Source organism: Neovison vison, chromosome 1 (genome assembly GCF_020171115.1).
Source record: "Neovison vison isolate M4711 chromosome 1, ASM_NN_V1, whole genome shotgun sequence".
Taxonomy (NCBI): domain Eukaryota; kingdom Metazoa; phylum Chordata; class Mammalia; order Carnivora; family Mustelidae; genus Neogale; species Neogale vison.
In genome coordinates, this window is record NC_058091.1 from 39,017,944 (window position 1) to 39,035,088 (window position 17,145).

The following is a 17,145-nucleotide window of genomic DNA, read 5'->3' on the forward strand; positions in this document are numbered from 1 at the left end:
CAGTTTGGGAACACAGTCTGCATCTCCTCCTGCTCACAGAACACAGACTGAGATCTTGTCTGACCAAGAAGCCCTGCCTGAAATGCTGCATGAGCACCAAGCTAGCAGTACCATCTGGTCAGGGAACTCAGCTAACACCATACTCAACAGTGAACAACTGAAAGCTTTCCTCTAATACCAGAAAAAAGACAAAGATGCTTTCTCTCAGCACTTCTATTTAACACAGTACTACCTAGAGAGAATTAAACAAGAAAAAGAAATAAAAGTCATCGGAAACAGAAAGGGAGAAGTAAAACTGCCTCTGTTTGCAGGTGACATGATTTTATGTATAAGAAATGATAAAGATTCAACCTAAAAGACTATTAGTACTAAAAAATCACTCAATAAACTTGGCAGGATTCAAAATCGACATACAAAAATCAGTTGTGTTTCTACACACTAACAATAAATTATCTGAAAAAGGAATTAAGAAAACCATACCATTTACAATAGCTTCAAAAAGAATAAAATGCCTAGGAGTAAATTTAACTGAAAAAGTAAAAGATTTGTATACTGAAAACTTTAAGACATTAATGAAAGTAATAATAAATAAAAAATAAAAATAAATATTTTAAAAATAATAAATAAATAAATAAATAAATAAAAAAGACATAATAAATGGATAGATAGTCCATGTTCATGGATTGATAGAATTAGTATTATTAAAATGTCCATACTACTCAATAGATGTATATAGATTCCATGCAACTTCTACTAAGATTCCAATGGCATTTTTTTACAGAAATAGAGAAAAATTCTAAAATTTGCATGAAACCAGAAAAGGCCCTGACTACCAAAGAAATCCTAAAATCATCAGAATAAAGCTAGAGGCACCACACTTCTTAATTTCAAATTATACTATAAAGCTATAGCAATCAAAACTGTAGTACCGGCTTAAAAACAGACACTAAGACAACTGGAAGAGAATCAAGAGTCCAGAAATAAACCCTTGCATATATGGTCAACTAAGATATGGGAGCCAAGAATACTCAATGAAGAAAAGACAGTTTCTTCAATAAGTGGTGTTGAGAAACCTGGGTATTTTATATACAAAACAAGGAAACAGAAAATGGTTTTATGGTTATGACATCAAAAGACAAGCAACAAAAACAGAAATAAATAAGTGGCACTACATCAAACTAAAAAGCTTCTGCACAACAAAATAAATAATCAGGAGAATTAAAATGCACCCTACAAAATGGGAGAAAATACTTGCTAACCACATATATGATAAGGGGTTAATATTTCAAAGTATAAGGAACCCATACAAGTCAATAGCAAATAAATAAACAATCCAAATAAAAATGGCCAAGGGACCTGAATAGACATTTTTCCAAAGATGATAATCAAATGGAAAATGGGTACCGGCAAAGATCCTCAACATCACTAATCAACAAGGACACAAAGAGATGAGGTAACCTCATACCTGTTAGAAAACTATTATTAAAAATAAGAGAGATCGCATGTGTTGGTGAGATGTAGAGAAGAGGGAACACTTGCACACATTTGGCGAGAATATAAGTTGGTGCAGCCACTATAGAAAACACTATGGAGTTTCCTCAAAAAATTAAAAATTGAACTGTCATATGAATCAACAAATTCTACTTCTAGGTATATACCTGAAAGAAATGACATTGGTATCTGGAAGAGGGATCTGCACTACCATGTTCATTGGAGCATTATCTGTAACAGTCAAGACAATAGTCAAGACATAGAAGCAACACACACACACACACACACACACGCACAGGCACACGCGCACACAATGGAAGTTTATTCAGCCATAAAAAAGGAAGGAAATCCTGTTATTTGTGACAACATGAATGAAACTTGAGGGCATTATGCTAAGTGAAATAAATCAGAAAGAGAAGGGGAAACACTGAATGGTCTCACATGTATGTGAAACCAAACCCCCCAGGAAAACAAAACAAAACAAAATCCTGAACTCATAGAAACAGAGTAAATTAGTGGTGGCCAGGGGAGGAGTGGAGGGAATGGGTGGAGATAAAGGATACAAACCTACAGAAGTTAGATAAATAAATCCTGGGAATGTAATATACCATATGGTGACTGTACTTAACAATACTGTATTATATATTTGCAAGTTACTAAGAGAATAAATCTTGACAGTTCTCAACATATACAAAGAATATTGTAACTATGTAGGGTGATGGATGTGTTAACTAACCTTATTGCTGTATGTCACAAAACCCACACAAAGAAAACCATGATTTTCTACAGCTTAAACTTAGATGTTAGGTATCCTCTATGTCTCAGAAGAGCTGGACAAAAGTAAGAGAGTAAAAGAATAAAACTACCCACTTTTGCCTGTAAATTGTTTGGAAATTATTATCTGAGGCCATAATGTAAGGCTTCTCTGTGACTAGGAGGGCATAAGCCTGAGAACAAATGTCAAGGGGTTTAGGAGGGCAGGGTGAAAAGATAGGGAAAATGTGCATCCTCACTGATACAGTTCAATGATACCAATCAGTTAGCGAAATTAACTAACCTTAAAAACTCACTCGAGGACTTACTATGTAAGAGAAAGTAGTAAGAGAAAACATATATATTGCTGATATAAATGCTGAGAATTATGCAGAAATATAAAGGATTGGAAAAGGATATACGCTCTATTTGTACCCAATCGACAATGAGCTTTGGAGACTTTTGAATTACCTATCAGCAAACAGTGAAGGCTTGGGTAATAGCCAATTACTGAGTGAAATCCCAAGCTATTAATTATATGCCAGAGAGGACATCCACTTACTGATTGATTACATTCTAGACTGGAAACTGTTCTCACCATTTTCCTTTTGGGTCTCCGCCACCACACTATTATCACTGCACCTGCATCTTTGTTGTCCCTTGCACAAATATTCCATGATACCGTCATCATTTTTAATCATTCTGTGATTATGGGAACATGCTGGATAATTTCCAAGGCCAGAGAGGAATGTGTTGTTTCCATTAGCCTTGTCTTGCTTAGTGCTTAAAGGCAAGATGGTGAACTCTGGACTATCCTACAAGATCCCTATCAAGCACTATTTACAAGAACTGCAAAATTCATTTATTAGGTACAGAATAAACCATTAACAAACAACTGGTCAATATGAGATTACTGAGTGAGGAAATTAAAATGCATATGGTAATAAGTCAAGACCTCCTTCAATTTATATTTACTGGCAGAATTTGAGGGTTGGGGAAATAAAACATAGTGATGGTAATGGCTCTTCTTGTAACAATCTCTCTGCAACTGACAGTTATACAGAAAATAGAGGTAGCAGAGTATTTTTCATTAGAAGTCGATAGACTCTGCAAGTCTGTCAAATGTTAACTAGCTTACCTTCTGCTCTTTGCAAAAAGGTTAATGGATACAGCACATTTTCCAATGTGACTCTGAAAAACAAAGAATTACAAATAGTACGTGGTGGTATTTGTTTTTCTTCTTTTTTAGCCTATCCTATGTAAAATCAAGAGGTTGAATGTCACATCAAAGCTTTGGGCTATCAAAAATTTGTTAGTGATAGCTTGTGGGGGATGGGGTAGGGTGATGCAGAGCCAGTTTGTTCACAAATATTGAACGAATTTATCTAGTTTGTTCACAAATATTTTATAAGTGTGTATTATAAATTTGTCTCATTTATACCAAAACATTATGACTGACCTATGTGTCCATATTAAAATAACATAGTTGACGAGCAGCTTTTAATCACTCCTGGTAAGCAAAAGCACATTATCAACTCTATCCCCCTCTTCTGCCGGGAAAGTGAAAGTTGAACTGTGTTTCAGACTGACCAGTCCCTTGATTTTCCTCATAATTTGGCTACATACATATGTATTCCTAAACATGATTAGGTTGAGTCTTGTGTATTCTGGGATATTTTATTCATGGAATCCTACTGTATATACTCTTGCGTGCCTTGCTTTATTTACTCAGCATTCTGCTTTGGAGATTTATTCTGATGGATGTTTCACTCAGTTATTCTGTCTCTAGGAACTTGTTGCTAGACACATTGTTGCTTTAAACATTCTGGTGCGTGTTTCCCAGCACACTGGGGAGTTTCACTGGGGTGTGTCTGTAGGAAAGAAACTACTGGATCGCAATAGTTGTGTGAATTCAAAGTTCCAATGACAAGGAATCAAAGCTTTGGAGTTGCAATCTCCAATCTTTTTTAAAATTTTGCCAGTCTGGTGAACGTAAGATGACCCATCCTGTCATTTTTATTTGCTTTGAATAACTGAGGAATTGAGTACATTTCTCACAAGTTTATTTCCCATCTTTGTTTCCTAGATTGGGGCTATTTTTACTGAAACTTATTTTGTCTTTGCGTTATTTGGGGTCATTCTTTACTTATTTCAGACACAAACACATTGCTGGTTAACTGTGGGAAATGACCCCTGTATGGCCATGGTATGTGTTTTCACTATTTTTATGGTGCATATTGATAAACAGATAATTGCAGTGCACTCAGATGTAGTAGCTTTTTCCGTTATGCTTTATGCACTTTTTGTATTTTTAATGAAATAATTGCCCATCTCAGTTTTATAAAGATTTGTCCTATATTTTCTCCTTAGGTTATTTTGGATTTCATCTTACACAATTGATTGTTTTCATATGTTTATGGATAAACAATTCCCTTCTACCATTTCCTAAATAATATATTTTCCTCATTAAACTCTAATGCCACATTTGTAATAGATCAAGCTTCCATATTTATACGTGTCTGAGTTTCCTTTTTTGTTCTATTGGTCTATTTCTCTATCTCTGCTTCAATATTATTCTGATTTAAATATTGTTACTTTACAATGTGTCACCTGATAGAAAAATATCTCCAAACTTTTTTCTTCTTGAGAAGACTTCTAAATATTCTTTTTTTTTTTTTTTTTTAAATACTCACAGAATGGGGTTGGGCAGTGCAGACAGCAAGGGAGAATCTTAAGCAGTCTCCAGGCCCAGCACCAAGCCTGACACAGGGCTCCATCTCACGACTCTGAGATCTGAGTTTTTATTGGCATTTTTGACAAAGGTGGTAAAACTATTTTGTTAATTCTCATAATTTTAGACAGTAGGTCAGACGTTCACAATTATTATTATTTTTTTTTTCTGTAAAGGGCTGGGTACTACGTTTTAGACTCTAAGGGTCATATGGTCTCTAACAATTATTCAGCTGTGCCATTGTAGCATGAAAGCAGCCATAGACAGTACATAAATGAATAAGCACAGCATGGCTGTGACCCAACAAAACTTCATTTACAAAGACAGGTAGCAAACCAGTTTTGGCCTGTGGGCCATTGTTTGCTGATCTCTGTTCTAGGCTATCACATCAACTGCCAATAACAGTCTTCTTTCTTTTCTTTTTTTTTTTTTTAAATCTTGATTTCTTTTATTCATTTTTATCTTCTAATTGCTCTGTCTAGGAAGCCCAGAATAATCTTTAATAAGAGGGTTGAAAGTGGGCCTCAATTGTTGTTCCTGATTTTAAAGAAGATGATTCTAATAGTTCATTAGTGTTATTTGTTGTAGATCTATAAAGATTTATTGGATTATGGAAGTTTTCCTCTATTCCTAGTCTATGACCAATTTTATCATGATACGGTTTTTGTGAATTCTTTAGATCAATCTTCCACTTTACCCAACATGTCCAACATCTTAATATTTGATTGTTTTCATCCGTATCACACGAAGAATATGATAATAAATTGGCTTCAACCCCCATGAGAACCAGCTTATGGAATGAATTGGCAGGGAAAACTTTCTTTTCCAGTATCAATGACCAGAGCAAGATAGACAAATATTTTTATTAAACATGTGTTACTGCCATTACTAATAATTTAAACATCTCCTTCAGTAGGTGTGGTTATTTTCCTAGATTCCCCTTTCATTGAGTATTAGAAGTCAGAGGTCCTGGCTTTGTGCAGGTTTTTTGCAGGCTCTAGGCTGAGCACATAGCTCTCCACATAGCCACATTGTCCATAGGCAATGCTATGGACAATACGACATAAGAAAATTTCCTGGGCACATATATATCCCAGTGCTCATGTATCAGGACACATGATTTTCTGGTACCTTCTGGTTCCTAAGAATTTCGCTTATCTTCTAGTCAGTTCAGTTATGCATATTAAATATTTTACATATGTGTGTATTCTGTATTATAAGCTATAAACAAAATTTACTTAAAATATTTTTAAATATTTAAATATTGTTTCTAAAACTATTAAAATAGTAAAATATTTAAATAGTTAAAATATTGTTATCCCTGAGTATTTTTTTAATTCAAGTATAATTAACAACAGCTTCATGATTTAACAGTTCTAAACATTTCTCAGTGCTCATCAAGATAAGTATACTCTTAATCTCCCTTATCTATCACCCCCATTTTCCACTTACCTCCCCTCTGGCAACCATCATGCTTCCCCTCTGACTTTCCCCCTCTCATTCTCTCTCTCTCATTCTTTCCTTCTCAAATAAATAAATAAAATCTTTTTTAAAAAGAGTATTTTTTGGTTTGTCTCTCTTTTTTTCTTTGCTCATTTATTTTGTTTCTTAAATTCTAATTTGACTTAATTTATATGGTATTTCTTACACATGGCAAGATTTCATTTTTTTATGCATGAGTAATATTCCACAGTTTATATATACAGCATCTTCTTCATCCATTCATCTATCCATGGACACAAGTTATTTTCATATCTTGGCTATTGTAAATAATGCAATAAACATAGGGGTACACATATTTTTTCAAATTACTGGTTTTTTTTTTCCTTTCGGTAAATACCCAGTAGTAGAATTATTGGATCACAGAGTAATTCTATTTATCTTTTTAATTTAATAATTTTTTTCAGTGTTCCAGAATTTATTGTTTATGCACCAAACCCAGTGCTCCATGTAATATATGCCCTCCACAATACCCAGCACCAGGCTCACCCAACCCCTCACTCCCCTCCCATCCAAAACCCTCAGTTTGTTTCTCAGAGTCCACAGTCTCTCATGGTTTGACTCCTCCTCCAATTTCCCCCAACTCACTTCTCCTCTCCATATCCCAGTGTCCTCAGTGTTATTCCTTATGCTCCACAAGTAAGTGAAACCATATGATAATTGACTGTTTCTGCTTGACTTATTTCATTCAGCATAATCTCTTCCAGTCCTGCCTATGTTGATACAAAAGTTGGGTTTTCATCCTTTCTGTTGGAGGCATAATACTCCATTGTATATATGGACCACATCTTCTTTATCCATGTGTCTGTTGAAAGGTATCTTGGTTCTTTCCACAGTTTAGTGACTGTGGCCATTGCTGCTATGAACATTGGGGTACAGATGACCCTTCTTTTCACTACATCTGTATCTTTGGGGTAAATACCCAATAGTGCAATTGCAGGGTCATAGGGAAGTTCTGTTTTTAATTTCTTAAGGACTATCCACACTATTTTCCAAAGTGACTGCACCACCTTGCATTCCCACTAACAGTGTAAGAGGGTTTCCTTTTCTCTACATCCTCTCCAACACTTGTTGTGTACTGTCTTGCTAATTTTAGCCATTCTAACTGATGTAACATAGTATCTCAATGTGGTTTTGATGTGAATCTCCCTGATGGCTAATAATGAACATTTTTTCATGTGTCTCTTATCCATTTGTATGTCTTCTTTGGAGAAGTGTTTGTTCATGTCTTCTGTCCAATTTTTGATGTGATTATCTGTTTTGTGTGTGCTGAATTTGAGTTCTTTATAGATCTTGGTTATCAGCCCTTTGTCTGTAGTGTCATTTGGAAATATCTTCTCCCATTCCATGGGTTGCCTCTTTGATTTGTTGACTGTTTCCTTTGCTGTGCAGAAATTTGACCTTAATGAAGTCCTAAAAGTTCATTTTCATTTTTGTTTCCTTTGCCTTTAGAGACATATCTAGAAAGAAGTCGCTGTGGCAGATGTTGAAGAGATTACTGCCTATGTTCTGCTCTAGGATTTTGATAGACTCCTGCCTCACATTGAGGTCTTTTATCCATTTCGAGTTTATCTGTGTGTATGGTGTAAAAGAATGGCCTAGTTTCATTCCTCTGTACATAGCTGTCCAATTTTCCCAGCATCATTTATTGAAGAGACTTTTTTCCACTGTATATTTTTTCCTGCTTTCGAAGATTATTTGACCATAGAGTTTAGGTCCATATCTGTGCTCTCTACTCTGTTCCACTGGTCTATGTGTCTGTTTTTGTGCCAGCACCATGCTGTCTTGGTGATCACAGCTTTGTAGTAAAGCTTGAAATCAGGCAACCTGATGCCCTCAGTTTTGTTTTTCTTTTTCAACATTTCCTTAGCAATTCAGGGTCTCTTCTGGTTTCATACAAATTTTAGGATTGTTTCTTTTAGCTCTTTGAAAAATGCTGGTAGAATTTTTATCAGAATGGCATTAAAAGTATAGATTGCTCTAGGCAGTATAGACATTTTAACAATATTTATTCTTCTGATCCATGAGCATGGAATGCTCTTCCATCTTTTTGTATCTTCTTCAATTTCTTTCATGAGTGTTCTGTAGTTCCTCAAGGACAGATCCTTTACCTCTTTGGTTAGGTTTATTCCCAGGTATCTTATGGCTCTTGATGCTATACTAAATGGAATTGATTCTCTAATTTTCCTTTCTATATTTTCATTGTTAGTGTATAAGAAAGCAAAAGCAACTGATTTCTGTAAATTGATTTTGTATCCTGCCACATTACTGAATTGCTGTATGAGTTTTAGTAGAAACAAGGCTGGTTCAACATTCGCTAGTCAAACAATGTGATAGAACAAATCAACAAGAAAAGAGAGAAGAACAACATGGTCCTCTCAATTGATGCAGAAAAAGCATTTGACAAGATACAGTATCCATTCCTGATTAAAATACTTCAAAGTATAGGGATAGAGGGAAAATTTCCTCAACTTCATAAAAGCTATCTATGAAAGAGCCACAGCAAATATCGTTCTCAATGGGGAAAAGCTGACAGCCTTCTCTTTGAGATCAGGAACATGACAAGGATGTCCACTCCCGCCACTGTTGTTCAACATAGTACTAGAAGTCCTAGCAATAGCAATCAGACAACAAAAAGAAATAAAAGGTATTCAAACTGGCAAAGAAGAACTCAAGCTCTTTTTGCAGATGATATGATTCTTTATATGGAAAACCCAAGAGTAATTCTATTTTTAATTTTTTGACGAACCTCCATATTGTTTTCCATAGTGGCTGTACCAATTTGCATTCCCACCCATAGTACAAGAGGGTTCTTTTTTTCTCCACATCCTTGCCAAAACTTGCTATTTCTTGTTTTTTTCTTTTAGCCATTCTGATAGGTGTGAAGTAATATTGTGGTTCATTTATATTTCTCTGGTGAGTAATGCTGAACATTTTTTCATGTGTCCACTGGCCATCTGTATAGAAAAAAAAATGTCTATGCAAGTCCTATGCTCATTTTTTGCATTGGATTATTATTATTATTATTAATAGTGTTGAGTTCTATAAATTCTTCATATATTTTGGATATTGACCCATTATTGGATGGATCGTTTGCAAATATCTTCTCCCATTAAGCAGGTTACTTTTTTGTTTTGTTTATGGTTGCCTTCACTGAGCAGAAGCTTTTTATTTTGATGTAGTTCCAATAGTTTAATTTTGCTTTTGTTTCCCTTGCTGAAGGAGACATATTTAGAAAAATGTTTCCATGGTTGATGTCAAATATATTTTTAAACTGATATTTTTAGATGTTATGAATATTTAGTTACTGTGAAAGCAAAATCAGACAATAATCATTTTATGAGCCAAGTAAAGACCATAGATTTTAAAACCGAGTCACTTCCCTTCATGTAGTTAAAAGTGGCATCAATTTGGGGCACCTAGGTGGCTCGGTTGTTAAGGTCTGCCGTCAATTCAGGTCATGATTCCAGGGTCCAGGGAGCAAGCCCAGCATTGGGCTCCCTGCTCAGCAGGAAGCCTGTTCTCCCTCTCCCACTCCCCTTGCTGGTATTCACTCTCTTTCCGTCTATCTCTGTATGTCAAATAAACAAATAAAATCTTAAAAAAAAAAAAAAAGAAAAGAAAAGCAGCATCACTATATTGTGTAAAGAGCTAGCCATATGGTTTTAATCACTGTAGATTTATAATATATTTGGAAACGAGACATGTGATGCATCCAGGTTAGTTCTTTCTCAAGATTGTTTTGGCTATTTAAGGTTTTTGTGGTTCTATGTGAGTTTTAGGATTGTTTTATCCTATTTTGTGAAAAATGCCATTGGGATTTTGGTAATGATTCCATTGAATCCACAAATCTCTTTGGGTAGTATGAATATTTTAGCAATATTAGTTCTTCCAATCCGTGAATACAGGGTGATTTACCATTTGCTTCTTCTGTAATTTCTATAATGGATGTTTTATAGTTTTCAGTGTATGGGTCTTTCACCTCCTTGGTTAAATTATTCTTAAGTATTTTGTTCTTATTGATGCTAATATATTCCTTTTTTTTTTAGGTTTTTTTTTTTTTAAGATTTTATTTATTTATTTGAAAAAGAGAGAAAGTACAACAGCAGGGTGAGGGACGGAGGCAGAAGCAGTCTCCCTGCTGAGCAAGGAACCTAATCACCTGAACTGAAGGCAAAGGCTCAATGGACCTAGTCACCCAGTGCCTTGATGCTAACATATGCTTAATTTTATTCTCAGATACTTTGTTTTTTGTACATAGAAACACAACTGATTTTGCATAGTGATAGTATATCCTGTAACTTTATTAATTTTTCTCTTTAGTTCTAACAAGTTTTGGAGGAATTTAAAATTCTCTCTAAATAAGATCATGTCATCTGCAAAGAGCAATAATTTACTTCCTCCTTTCTAATTTGTATGCCTTTTATTTCTTTTTCTTACCTAAGTACTCTGGCTAGAACTTACAGTACTGTGGTAAATATAAATGGTGAGAATGAACATCCTTGTCTTGTTCCTGATTTTAGAGAAAGAACTTTCAGTTTTTTACCATTGAGTATCATGTTCGCTGTGGACTTCTCATATTTTTTTTAATTATATTAAGATAAGTTCCTTCTATATCAGTTGTTGATAATTTTCATCATGAAAAAGCATCAGATTTTTTTTCCAATTTATTTATTTTCAGAAAAACAGTATTCATTATTTTTTCACCACACCCAGTGCTCCATGCAAGCCGTGCCCTCTATAATACCCACCACCTGGTACCCCAACCTCCCAACCCCCCGCCACTTCAAACCCCTCAGACTATTTTTCAGAGTCCATAGTCTCTCATGGTTCACCTCCCCTTCCAATTTACCCAAATTCCCTACTCCTCTCTAACACCCCTTGTCCTCCATGCTATTTGTTATGCTCCACAAATAAGTGAAACCATATGATAATTGACTTTCTCTGAAGATGTGGTCCATATACATTATGGAGTATTATGCCTCCATCAGAAAGGATGAATACCCAACTTTTGTAGCAACATGGACGGGACTGGAAGAGATTATGCTGAGTGAAATAAGTCAAGCAGAGAGAGTAAATTATCATAAGGCATCAGATTTTATCTTGATTGCACAGCAGTGTGTGCATATCTAAAGTTACCAAATTGTATACATTATGATTAGTGCTTTGTAGATAAAATATGACTCAATAAAGCGGTTTTTTAAAGCTATTTAGATTCTACACAATTATTTGTCAATCTCTTAAATGTTTTAGATGGTTAGTTATTATAAACACTCTAAGGACAGGCCCTATGGCTGTATTTGCGCACTAGTGAATCTTTGGTGCCTAGCACCATGCCTACCATATAGCACCTTCTCAAGAAAGATTTTCTGAATGAATTTTGGGTGATATATATATGAATAAATACTGCATTTATATTTCTCAAATACCATTTCTCCCATTTCTTTCTATGCTATCTCTAATTCATTTTCATCTTTTCAATTCTGCAGTTAGCCTATTTACTTAGATATGTATTAATCTGAAAGAATGGCACACACAACTTTTTATCCTATCATTATTGAAAAAACTGTAAATTCGTGAAAATCTTTTTCAATTATCTTTATTTTGCTTACCAGCTTTATTGATCCTGAAATTACCTTAAACGTATGTTTTCTTTAACTATTGCATTTCCTCTTGGTTACCCAGCTTTATTTATATTTTAAGGAGGGCTCCATATACATTTCATCTTGTTGGGTTCCTAGAAAATATTTTCTTCCTACCTTTCACATCATTTTTAATACATTGATACAGTAATTTATATTGAAATGTCAAAATTCTGTAACCAGTTTTATGATTCATTACTAATATCTTATATGACATTGAGAAAAAAAAACCTCCCTTTATTCCATCAAGATCCCCAACTCTAAATATCCATCAAATATTAATATCTGGGTTTGGAAGTCTTTGATGAAGCATGAGCATGAGAGGATATTGAATGATCTGATTCATTAATGTTGTTTAAAAGTATATGACTCTTTCTGCAACAACTTCAGTAAAATTAGTAACTTGCTACCTGGAAAACACAAACTTGTTCATACAGAGTGTGTCAAACTAGAGAGAATTCCAAATTTTATATTATATTCAACTTTACTCAGTGCCTAAAAGTTCAATGTAGAAACATGTTTAAAACCTTGCCCTGATCTTTTTCAGTAAAAATGCATTTGTATGCAAATTATACTGTACAGTGTACACCTGAAAGTGTATTACTTTGCATTTTTCCTAAGCCCCAACAAAATAGTTAAAGGACGTCTGAAGGATGTTTGATTTGAAAATGCTTTTGAATAAGAATGTAAAATAAATTTAAAAACAATTTCTTTATGCCTGCCACAAAATTGGTATGTGGTATAAAACTGGCTCAATATTCTAAAGGCATTGTTTTCACTGACCTTATTAGTGTATATGATGGTTCATGGCATAATTGGTTCTACATGCACAAAGCAATGTGGAATGTGTGTATTGTTACCAACATTTTGCATAAAGTAGCATTTTCTTACCAGGTCAGCAATGGAAAGATCAGAGGTGAGAGTGAACAGAGAAGACTGCAAGGATCACTCACTTGAGAAACTGAAATACATGACATAAGTCTGTTCTCTGCCATCCACAAGGGACATTATTTGGGATAAGCTTTTAATTGTCTCTAGAACTTGATTTCCTTACTCACAGAGTCTCAGACATATTTTAAAGTAATAAAGGTATGTTAGATAGTATAATCTAACCTTTTAAGACCATCTCTCCAATCAAATATGCATTTAAATTAAATTCAGGGGCAAGTCCTCTTTCCCTAGACCAAATCTGATAAAGGTATGTCTAAATTTATTTGCATTATTCATTCTAATCTCTAGGGATTAGAGGAAGAGAGAATTGCTGAAATATCTTATATTCTCCTTGTTTCCTTGAATAAACTGTAGCAGACCAGGAAAACAGTGAAGGCCAAACCACATGTGTAGCATCTTCTAATCTATATCTGGATTATGTTAGTACTGATACTGTGTTTAAAAATCAATATTTAACATATATTCCAGTAAATTTTTCTTATGTGTATTTTAAATGATTTTTACACAACTGAACAAAGAAATGTGTAGTCATGGATACCACTCTATATTGATTTTGACATCTGCCATCTGTCAAATTGCATTTATGATAAAAACAAATGAATAAAAAAAGAAAAATTTTATTAATATATTATTCTCTTAACTGTGAACTGAAGAAAATAGGCATTTTTAATGATAGATTTTACCAGAGATACTCACTGAAAACATAAAACAATCAAGTATATCTGTTGCCTTTCAGTATGTATGGGTTTTTGTGCTATTTAGAAAAATGTCACATGAAGTTAATGGTGATTTTTGTATTTAACAAAATACTTTAAGCCATAAAATGAAAATTTCATTAATCGCCTGAAAGACATCATTTTAAGTAGTGGCCATAATTTTTCATCTCCAGTCCATTACGCACTCATATGTTTTGCAAAGCCGACTCCAGTGCATTGTGGTGAGCAAAACACCGGGAAAATATATCAAAAGAAAGAATGGCCACAATATATAATAGTTTGGGTTTTGTTTTGTTTTTAAGATTTATTTATTTCTTTGAGGGAGAGAGACAGAAGGGCATGAGCACGGGGTGGGGAGTAGAGAGAGAAGGAGAGAGAATCTCAAGCACACATATGATGAGCACACAGAGCCTGACATAGGGCTCCATCTCAGGACCCTGAGATCACAACCTCAGCAAAAAACGAGGTATGCTCAACAGGCCCCAGATTTTTGGTTTTGGGTTTTTGTTTTTGTTTTTTTTTAATTGAAAGTATATATTTCATCTCCAATTCATGCTTGATTTGTAGTGCATACTGCTTTAAAGTTTCTTCCTCAGAATTATGTTGTGAAGGCAGTCCATATAATAACTGCCTGGGATTGTATATCACATTTTCTGGAAACAATAAGTAGCATCATTACAGTCAAATTAGAAATTGATTTGGGGTTCCTTGGTAAACTACATTTAAGGTTTTACAGGTTAGATACACACAACATCAGGCAAGATAGGTGCAAGGCGAGGTTTATTAAAGGCATCCTCGGGCGAGGTTCCCCAACTCAGGAGAGGAGAGTCGGGGAAGTCGTTCCTGGGAAGGGGTTGAGTGAGTTTTTATTGGGCCAAGGCAGGGCGAGAGCTCATAACTATATTTGGTAAGGTTAGAGGTTTGGGGTTGGAAAGTCCCAAAGTGGCTGGTTTCTGTTTCTTGCATAGGTTTTGGTTTACTCAAGGTGATGTGTCCTTGACAGATGTTCTTCTCGTGGGAAAGTCCTGGACAGGGGAAGATGGTGGTCTAGCAGCCATTTTATTGTTCCTCCTGCATTCCCAGGGCCGCCCACCTAACATTCTGACCTTTTTGGTGTAATAGGGGCAGCGACTCGGATCTGGCTACTTCCTGCTGGCGGGGGGCATCATCATAGGGTTCCTCAGATGGGGGCAGGCTGGAGTACGGATGCAGGAGGAGCTGGTTAACAGTGACTCTGGAAACCTCACCTATGCAAGCCTGGGCCACTGAGGAATCTACCACTGTAAGGATGCCAAGGACTCGGCTAAGGCCTCGATGGCTGTCCGGAGCTGTTCGGATAAATCTTGGATAGCGTCTATGGAGTGGGCTAGGGCCCCAGTGCCCAGTCTGGTGGTCGCTAAGGAAGATGCTAAGGAGACCTCTATGACCAGGGGAAGAAATACAGCCCTTTTCTGTCGGGGGAGGTGGTAGTGAGGATTTCCGCTAGGGCTGGCACCCTCCCGGCTGGCAATCTGTGGTGACCAGCTGACTAGATCATGTGTATCTCCATGGGTCCAAGTTTCCACTAGGAAGAAGCACCACCCGAACCCAGGGTCACTGGAGGGGCAGCTATGCAGGGAGTAGAAGGAGGAGGATGAGGAGAAGTGGTACAGGAAATCTGCAACTGTGTGGGCCCCAGGGTCTGGGAAATCCAGCCATCCTGTGGTGGAGCTCGCTTTAGGCTGGAGATGTGTACCCATGGGTGGTGCCCCAGAAGTTTTGCTGTGGTGGGAGTTGTAAGAATAACAGTATGGGGGCTAGTCCACTTGTGCTGTAAGGATGTTGGGTGAAGTTCTCATAGGAGAACCTGGTCCCTGGGGTTTAGGGCCTGGGGGAAGTCTCCACCAGGGCTATTGCAGGCAGGGATGGTCACATCTGTATGAGCCCATAAAAGGGCTCTTAGGAGAGTAAGATAAGACAGAAAAGATAGGAGGGACAGAGGAGAAGCAGGGGGAATTGTGATTGAGCAGGAAGGGTCTGCTGTACAAGAGTTCAAAGGGGCTGAGTCCTGACGGTACACAAGGAAAGCCCCTGAGTTGGGTGAGTGCTAGTGGGAGAAGGGTTGGCCAGGAGAGGCGAGTTTCCAGAGTGAGTTTAGTGAGTTTCTCCTTGAGGAGGCCATTGGCCCTCTCGACCTTACCTGAGGACTGGGGATGATAGGGGATATGAAGTTTCCAGGTAATGTTGAGGCTCTTGGAGACTTGTTGCATGATGCTAGAGATGAAAGCCAGTCCATTGTCTGATTGTAGGGTTTGAGGGAGTCCAAATCTCAGGATGATGTGCTCAATGAGAATTGTGGTGACTATGTATGCTATTTCCCTAGTGGTGGGGAACGCCTTGATCCAGCCTGTGAAGGTGTCCATGAGAGTTAGTAGGTATCTGAAGGTTTTGTGTGGAAGCATGTGAGTGAAATCAAGTTGCCAGTCCTCTCCTGGCTGATGCCTGCAGAGCTGATGAGTGGGTCCCAGTCTGCGAAGGCCACTCTGGGCGTTGACCGCAGAACAGGTTCTGTAGGCCTGATGTACATCCTTAATTGTCTTTTGGAGGAGGGGGTGGTGAAAGAGAGGTTGGAGAAATTGGTATAGGGCCTTTGGACTGATGTGGAGAGACTGGGGGATGTCAGTAATGAGGGTGTGGATTAGACCATTCAGGAGGGCAATCTTATCCTGGACATAATACCATCCCTTGTCACCTAACCTGCCACCTAATGTCTCAAGGGCCCGAATCTCCTCATCAAGTACGAGGGACTATGGGGAGAGTTGAGGAATAGGAGGGGGGCTGGTGAGGAGTTTAAGGCCGTTTGTTGAGCAATAGAGTCGAACCAGGTGATAGGCTCCTGAGGGTTTTTTAACAGGAGGGATAGGAGTATTGCATGGAGAGTTAATAGGGATAAGGAGACCCTGCTGCTGAAGGCGGTTGATGATAGGCTTAAGTTCTCTGGTGAGTCATTGAGATAGGGAACTGTGGACAGGATAGAAATGTAGACTCGTCCTTGAGTTTTATCTTGACTGGGATGTGGTGGGTTGCTACCACAGGTCTGGAAATATCCCATACCTACGGGTTTACCAAGGGGAGGCAGTCTGGGATAGAGGGTGATTCACTGGGGAGTAGAGGGAGGATGAGGTGAGCAGAAGTTAAGGGAGAGGGAGAGAGAAGTATGGTGGTTTGAAGTTTATGGAGGATGTCCCTGCTCAATAGAGGGATGGGGCAGGAAGGGATGATAAGGAAGGAGTATGAGAAGGGGAACCCATCCAGGCCACATGACAAGGAGGGGGTGGCTTTTGGAGTGGAGGAAGTACTGTCAATTCCCATGACTGTGACT